Source organism: Pristiophorus japonicus, chromosome 19 (genome assembly GCF_044704955.1).
Source record: "Pristiophorus japonicus isolate sPriJap1 chromosome 19, sPriJap1.hap1, whole genome shotgun sequence".
NCBI lineage: Eukaryota > Metazoa > Chordata > Chondrichthyes > Pristiophoridae > Pristiophorus > Pristiophorus japonicus.
In genome coordinates, this window is record NC_091995.1 from 98,846,860 (window position 1) to 98,854,071 (window position 7,212).

Below are 7,212 nucleotides of genomic sequence, written 5' to 3' on the forward strand. Positions count from 1 at the left end.
CTTTCTCTCCATACCCCTTGATCCCTTTAGCTGCAAGGGCCATATCTAACTCCCTCTTGAGTATATCTAATGAACTGGCCTCAACAACTTTCTGCGGTAGATAATTCCACAGGTTAACAACTGAGTGAAGAAGTTTCTCCTCATCTCAGTCCTAAATGGCTTACCCATTAGCCTTAGACTGTGACCCCCTGGTTCTGGACTTCCCCAACATCGGGAACATTCTTCCTGCATCTAACCTGTCCAGTCCTGTCAGAATTTTATATGTTTCTATGAGATCCCCTCTCATTCTTCTAAACTCAGGTGAATACAGGCCCAGTCGATCCAATCTCTCCTTATATGTCAGTCCAGCCATCCCAGGAATCAAGTCTGGTGAACCTTCGCTGCACTCCCTCAATAGCAAGAACGTCCTTCTGCAGATTAGGAGACCAAAACTGAACACAGTAGTCCAGGTGAGGCCTCACCAAGGCCCTGTACAACTGCAATAAGACCTCCCTGCTCCTACACACAAATCCCCTCGCTATGAAGGCCAACATGCCATTTTCCTCCTTCACTGCCTGCTGTACCTGCATGCCAAATTTCAATGACTGATGTACCATGACACCCAGGTCTTGTTGCACCTCCCCTTTTCCTAATCTGTCACCATTCTGATAATATTCTGCCATCCTATTTTTGCCACCAAAGTGGATAACCTCACATTTATCCACATTATAATGCATCTGCCCACTCATCTAACCTGTCCAAGTCACCCTGCAGCCTCTTAGCATCCTCCTCACAGCTCACACCACCACCCAGCTTAGTATCATCTGCAAACTTGGAGATATTACACTCAATTCCTTCATCTAAATCATTAATGTATATTGTAAATAGCTGGGGTCCCAGCACTGAGCCCTGCGGCACCCCACTAGTCACTGCCTGCCATTCTGAAAAGGACCAGTTTATCCCGACTCTGTTTCCTATCTGCCAACGAGTTCTCTAGCCACGTCAATTACCCCCAATACCATGTGCTTTAATTTTGCACACTAATCTCTTTTGTGGGACTTTTGTCAAAATCCCTTTGAAAGTCCAAATACACCACATCCACTGGTTCTCCCTTGTCCACTCTACTAGTTCCATCCTCAAAAAATTCAAGATTCATCAAGCCACACCTGGAGTATTGTGTACAGTTTTGGTCTCCTAACTTGAGGAAGGACAATGTTGGGGAAGTCCAGAACCAGGGGTCACAGTCTAAGGATAAGGGGTAAACCATTTAGGACCGAGATGGAGAAACTTCTTCACCCAGAAAGTGGTGAACCTGTGGAATTCTCTACCACAGAAAGTTGTTGAGGCCAATTCACTAAATATATTCAAAAAGGAGTTAGATGTAGTCCTTACTACTAGGGGGATCAAGGGGTATGTCAAGAAAACAGGAATGGGGTACTGAAGTTGCATGTTCAGCCATGAACTCATTGAATGGCAGTGCAGGCTCGAAGGGCCGAATGGCCTACTCCTGCACCTATTTTCTATGTTTAACATCACAAACAGATTATCTGGTCGTTGTCACATTGCTGTTTGTGAGAGCTTGCTGTGCACAAATTGGCTGCTGCATTTCCCACATTACAACAGTGACCACACTCCAATGGCTGTAAAGCGCTTTGTGACATCCAGTGGTCATGAAAGGCGCTATATAAATGCAAGTCTTTCCTTTCTATCTTTGTATTGTCAGCAAATTTGGGTACAATACACTTGGTCCCTTCATCCCAAGTCTTTAATATAGATTGTAAATAGTTGAGGCCATGTTATCACTGCAATAACCTGCGGAATAGTTGGTGTATGGTGGGGGGGGGGGGGGGGGTACTCGCTGCTTACCCACAGCTGTACAGATCCCATGCACGAATACCAACATGACGACAATTCCGAACCTCATGGCAATTGAGTTTATTTCCAGATCTTGGAGGGACAAAACTGAATTCACGCTCAAATGCTTATGGTAGGATTTGGACTCATTCTCTCGATTATTGGCCCCGTTACAATACCCACTGCACTATTATGGGGAAGACTTTTCCTGCCGTGCAAAGAATTGTATTTCGATCGAGGCTTCGCATCTCCAAGAGTTTCAAGGACGTTGAATTGCTTTGAGGTGCAGTGACTTCAGAGGTAACTGCTGCTGCCACTGAAGTCTGTACCAGAGACAGAGCCCCAGGTTAACACATCCCAAACGCAGCACTCCGTCAGGCCAGCACCACAGTGTCGGTTTCGATTAAATTCACCGCTAAAACAAGTGATTTATTTTCTATCTGGTGTTCTGAAAAGGGCTCAAAGAACACACAGTACTGAACACAGGACAGGTTGACAATTTTATTTTTTTGCAGGTACAGTTAATCTGGCCAAAGTGGTTTAATACTTTTTGTTCAAAAAAAACAACAAAACTGATGGATATCTACAGTAAACGGTGATGAGGACTGTAACAAAGATTTGGTATTGCCCACGTCAGCCTCTTGGGCTACAAGCGGTTACTGTACAGGTAGCCAGTGAGGAATGGCCATGTGCAGGGCAGGAAATTGTGCGGCATTTCAAGCCAAACGCAGTTACCGCTCCTCCGCACGCTTGCAGTCGGCTGTGTCGGCCTGACAATGATCAGCCGCAGGGTGAAAGGGCAGCAGGTAAGAAGTACGGGGAGCACCATTTAATTCTCGTAATAATGACAAGTTACTGAGGAATAAGCAATGGCCAACACACAGCGTTACAATAACCGTCGCTGGCCCTTCTGTCAAAACCACAAGCGAGGCTACACGATGCGGACCACCAAGTTTGCTACAGTCCAGACAACCGCACAAAAACATTTAACGACACTGTACAGCATCACTAGCAGCAAGTGCAAACAGTCCTCCCAAAATACTGACAGTATCATCGAACAAAACAATGTATTGGGGGCCAGGAATAAACAGGTTCTTGTTATAATTCCACATGCATAGTTTCAATGGACACCCAGCAGGTCCCAGTCATCCAGAAAACACCGTGTACTGCACCAGATAAGAATTAGTGTTGATTCTTGCACCCCAGCTTACGAGAGGATAAATATATTTATACATTAAATACTCATGAATAATAAATTAGTGTGTATGATATACTACAAATAAATTCTTTGGACATCTAACTTTACCAATGCCTAAAATGGAAGGGGACTTGTTCGCCTGCGAGTTTGATTGGGACTCCCGCCTCTTGGCACTCAGCAGCAGCCCCCTGGGAAGACTTTGCTCGGCCAGCCACTCTTCATCCAACAAGCTATGTGATCGGGGGGCCGCGAGTCAGACCCTCGGCCCCACCGACATGGAAATCTATGGGCGACTGATGCACATTCCTCCCCCCCCCCCAGGAGACCCTCGCTATCGCAGCACAGGACACGGAGGCTCCTCCGGCCAATCTGGCTGAGGGGAGACCTTGTTGAGGTGTTATGGGATTGTGGGCGGCCTGGATAGAGTGGATAGGAAGGACCTATTTCTCTTGGCAGGGGTGGGGGTCAACAGCCAGGGGGCATACATTTGGAGTGGTTGGTGGGTTAGAGGGGATTTGTGGAGAGTTCTTTTTCACCCAGAGGGTGGTGAGGGTCTGGAACTCACGGCCTGAAAGGGTGGTAGAGGCAGAAACCCTCACATTTAAAAAGTACCTGGATGTGCACTTGAGCCGTAACCTACAAGGCTACGGACCGAGAGCTGGAAAGTGGGATTAGGCCGGGTGGCTCTGTCGGCCAGCGCGGACACGGTGGGCCGAATGGCCTCCTTCCGTGCTGTAAATTTCTGTGTCTACAATGGCTCAGGGCCTTTCACACGCTCACATCAGCGGTTCTGACCACGACGGGGGAAAATCATTAACAGTCAGTTCTCAGCAGCCTCCGTCTATGCCCCAAAAAATACACACACATGGCACCAGATGTCCAGGTTCCTTTAAATGCTGCAAATTTACAAAATAAAAATAAAATACTGAACACAGCTTTCTAAACCGGTGCAGCACCTTTAAAATAAAAAAAAAGACAGGGAGCAGATTTTGAGAAGGAGAGAATCACAGAACGCCTCAGGGTTGCTGCACTCGAGACCCAGGTCCCTTGGACTGGTCACCAATACAGACAGGAGAAACGGATCACCAGATGGGAAAAAACACCCAGGGAGAAGGGAAAGGGGAGCGATTGGGGACAATTCGTTTTCATATATAAACGCGAGTTTATATATTTTTTTAAAATCATATTGTGAACGCGGGACTCGAAACTCCAACTCACAGCAGAAAAGCTGAGCGGAACTGACAGTGGACGGTTCCAAGATGGATGAACATCTCGGGAGGAAGCACAGACAATTGTGGCTGTGCCCAGACACCTATCGTGTTGAAAATGCGCAACATTCAAACCCCACAAATTTGCAACTCTCTCCTTAAAAAAAAAAACAGGGTTATTGTGGAGCTTCTGCACGCTATCCCGCTATCCTATACAATTTTTCCTCTCCCCTCATTTCAAGCAGCAGCTCTGCGGAATTCCTGCCGGATTTTCAGATCTCTCCCCACATCGATCCCACTGGGCCATCTCCAGATTCCAACCAACAGTGGCAGGCAGGCAGAAGGGGCTTTTTCTATTGGGCTCTTGCAAGGCTGGAGCAGCAAAAACAACATGCCTCCACCGAGTCAGCCTCTCTGGCACAAGTGCGTTCAGATGTGAACCAACCCGAGGGTTGAGGGGGGGTTGGGAGGACCTGTGTCTGCCTACACCCCCCCCCCCCCCCACAGCTTTCTAGCCCTGTACGAGTGTGCAAATGCTAGATGCATTATCTTCCAAAACTGCATCTTCACCAATGACACTACTTGACTGGGCTCAATACAACTTCACATCCTACAACACGACACACTCTCAGCCATTTCTGGACACTCGATTCCCCAACCGTTGTTCCAAAATCATGGCAAACTAACTCAAACCTTCATTATAATTATTTTCTTTTGAGTAAAGTTTATGCTCATTAATTTAAGGGATGTCATGCTGGGAAACAGAATGCCTTGCCATTACAGGCAAAATGATGTTAGCATGCATTCCAGGGGTTAGATACAGAGTAAAGCTCCCTCTACACTGTCCCATCAAACACTCCCAGGGCAGGTACAGCACGGGGTTAGATACAGAGTAAAGCTCCCTCTGCACTGTCCCATCAAACACTCCCAGGGCAGGTACAGGGGGTTAGATACAGAGTAAAGCTCCCTCTGCACTGTCCCATCAAACACTCCCAGGGCAGGTACAGGGGGTTAGATACAGAGTAAAGCTCCCTCTACACTGTCCCATCAAACATTCCCAGGGCAGGTACAGCACGGGTTAGATGTAGATTAACAGACCCTGGGGTCACTGACCCACCTCAAAGCACCAGAGACATTTCTGTTTCTCTCACCCTGTGGTGTGTGCGTGTGAATTTGCTAATTAGCAGTAAATCAGAGGTGAAAGGTCAGCATCTGACCCAACCCCGGTCAGCATGTTTAGGGAACCAAAGGACACCCTGCCTTTCACAGTCATCGCAAATGATTTAGAAAATACTGAGAGCGTGTCAGATGTGGAGTTGCCTTCAGAAAGTCCGAGGCCTGAGTGACCTTGGGAGTTGAAACTGGAGGGCAGACTGTCAAAATTTGAACCTAAAAGCACGAGAGGGCCAAACGCCTCCGTGAGCCACACACTGATCACCCTGCGGCCGAGCCCGTGTCAGAGAATCGGGACCGGGGCAGTAATCGCAGGGAGCTCGGTGCCTGGGAATGGCGATACAGGTACCAGCACACCTAGAACCCCGTGTGGGCAAAGAAATTCAACGGTAAACATGGTCGCAGAAGCATCTGTAAACAAACGTAGTGTCGGTCAGAACATAAATACAAGAATACTGCTCCGATATTTTTTTAAAAACTGGTTAAAAAAAAGTGTGTCTTCAGACTAATACACATCTTGTGCTGCAGGTTTTACTCAGGAGAGCGTGTTTATGTCGCGAGCCACTGAAGCTCCGTTGGTCACTTGTACCCGGGGATTTGGAGGTAATACAGGAACGAGCCCGAGCACACAGCTCAGAGCACCAACTACCCTGGCGTCCAACAGCAAGTGTGTGCAGCTTGTATCGTCCAGATCCTGCAGCGTGGTCTATCTGTACACAAGGGGACTTTGGCCAAGTGTCCGATATCCCAATATCTCGGTGGCTCGGTTTAAAATTGTGTCTGATAATCGCTCCTGTGAAGCACCTTGGGGTGGTTTTCCACATTAAAAGGTGCCGTCTGTAAACTCCCTCCCCCTCTATCGCGTTGCATTAATACTGTAGCGAGTTTCTGTACACAGACCGTTATACAGCGGAGGGTGAGTGTACACAGACCGTTATACAGCGGAGGGCGAGTTTCTGTACACAGACCGTTATACAGCGGAGGGCGAGTTTCTGTACACAGACTGTTATACAGCGGAGGGCGAGTTTCTGTACACAGACCGTTATACAGCGGAGGGCGAGTGTACACAGACCGTTATACAGCGGAGGGTGAGTGTACACAGACCGTTATACAGCAGAGGGAGAGTGTACACAGACCGTTATACAACGGAGGGAGAGTGTACACAGACCGTTATACAACGGAGGGAGAGTGTACACAGACCGTTATACAACGGAGGGCGAGTGTACACAGACCGTTATACAGCGGAGGGCGAGTGTACACAGACTATGAATGCTGCACGGGGGGGGGGGGGGTGTAGAGCTCGGAGAGGCTGGATTTACTTTCTGAGTTGCAAGGTTCATGCACTTGGTCTGGACAGAATTTAAAAAAATTTCACTTCATTATTAATAGTGTTTCTAAAAAGGTTTTTCTTCAAAAAAAAAACCCCTCGGGACTTCCCTGCACCCAGAAGTACAACATCCTCACAGAGAAATTCATTTAATAATAAAATCTGGCTGTGACGGTATCCGACTGTACCTGCGAACATGGGTCACTGGGAACCTGTGAAGCTCCCACCGTGACCCACAAAGATCCAATGCAGTGAAACAGCCTCTCGCATTGGTGAGAATGGAACGCAGGGGTCAACAATCTCAGCCATTGTCTTCTTCCATCTTCCATCTGCTGTGCTGCATGTTCATTAGAGTTTGTAAACTTCAAAAGAACTCTCTCTCTCCTCCCCCGACAATCCTTGACCAGACCTTAGCAAATCCATTCACCTCTGGCTCCACCACCAGAGAAGGGGAGACCTTCACATACTGAGCA